Source organism: Glycine max, chromosome 15 (genome assembly GCF_000004515.6).
Source record: "Glycine max cultivar Williams 82 chromosome 15, Glycine_max_v4.0, whole genome shotgun sequence".
Lineage (NCBI taxonomy): Eukaryota > Viridiplantae > Streptophyta > Magnoliopsida > Fabales > Fabaceae > Glycine > Glycine max.
The window spans coordinates 24,809,820-24,811,747 of NC_038251.2; positions in this window are offsets into that span (position 1 = coordinate 24,809,820).

Below are 1,928 nucleotides of genomic sequence, written 5' to 3' on the forward strand. Positions count from 1 at the left end.
TGGACTTGAACTTCTCTTCGACTACCCGGCTCCTTTCAAGCTCTGCCTTTAGGGCTTGTACCTCATCACTTTCTTCCGAAGCTTTAACCTCATCGTCTCTCACAGTCTTTAGATTTGGGAGCCAATCCAATCCTTGTGTCCGGACTCTCAGCCACTTATGATAGCCTCCGATGCTCCCATTACTGCTTCCCCTAAGCTCTTTGTCCTTTCTTCACGCCGCATCCCATGCCTTGCGAACTCCTTGGAGTACCCTCGCGTTGTGGTCACTAAAACCTCGTGCGATGAAAGGCGTGATGCTTTCGTCTGATGGCACTCCTCTCATGGGACATCCTTCGCATGAAGATTGAATCCTGATTCTTCCTTCCTTCTAGCGAGGGAACCATTTAACAAACGCCCCTTCATGCTAGCCAAGAGTTGGTCCCAATTCGTCTTTCTTTTTCGACGCACGAGCGGTGACCTTGTAGCAGATAGACGGGCCTACCTTCTTAGAGAAAAAGGTGCGAAACCAGCCCCACATAGAGAGCTGGAGTACAGCAAACAATCCTTGCATTGCTTTCTTCACATCTTCGGTCGAAGGTGTCATATAGGTCGGCTAGCATAGCGACAACCGGACTTTCCTTGTGGTTATGATAGGCGAGAAAAACGTCGATCGCTTCCAGGTCCACCAACCCATCCACATTTGGAAAGAGGACTCCCTCGAAAATCAACAGTGTGAGAATATCTATGAATGGGGTCCACTCGCCTTTATCTGCCAAGATTCTTGCTTTTACCTCCAAATATTTTCTCGGTATTCCGACCACCCCATTTTTGACTTGCCTTTGGCGGTCTAATTCCTACGCCGAGATTTGGACTTTTTTAGAAATTCTGGCCAATGAGGGGTAGAACCCTGAGAAGAGGTATGGTTTCCTTCCCCCTAGAGGACATCCTAGGATCTCTTCAAATTCTTCCACCATTGGTGATAGCTGGAAGTCCCCAAAGATGAAGCACCTCAACGGCTGACCATAATACTGGGCGAGGGAGGCAATTGGTTCCATGGAGACTTCTACCCTAGCTAGGTCCCAAATGCTTACCATAGGCTTTGCGGAAGGCTTGCCGTTGAAGTTGACCCATTAATTGCCCCAACTTTCGTAAACTGGTGACCTCTAAGCTCTTGATTTTGACTTGATAGAACCTCTTTTTAAGCGAAGGCTTTTGACTTGATCCCATGTTTTACTAAAGTGAAATAAAATCTAGTGCGAAACAAAACTCCTACATCTATCATGGGTGGAATGGATGAATGCATGAAGAAATGCATATGACACAGATGCAATTTACGAATACGGGAGCCCGAGAAATTGTTTCCTTCTTGGATACAACGTTTGGGCAGCAAAATGCCCCAACGCACGTTTTTAAGAAGGCGACACGGACCCTCCGTTGGTTTGTTTACAGTAGGGATCAAGACAGAACCCATATGCAATGTCCGTGCAAAAGACACAATGCGGGAATGTACACAGTATGACAATATTTACTGAACATAAGCAAAAGGGTATATGATACTCATGCATGGCAGTGTGAAAAATGGCACGCAGCGTGTTTGCTTCGTGCCCCTATTTAAGGGACCTATAAGGGAGAGAACTAACTAGGCTTTTAGCAATAATCCCCAAGGTAGTTATATCTCTCTTGATGGTTTCTAGAGGTATCATCCCCTTTGAAGAACATATTGTAGCAGTAGGGACTACTAGCAACAATAGGTTTTCAAAGAGAAAAGCTCTAGATGAGGGTTCACTGTAATCAAGCAAGTCGGAGACCTAGCATGATCACAGATTCACCTCCACTCCTTATGCTCCCATGAACCCGGGTATAGGGCCCTTTTTCACTCACAGTGGGTGCAAATAGTGTTGGTGTTTGTGTGCATCAAATGAATAAATATTTACTTCATGCATACATTA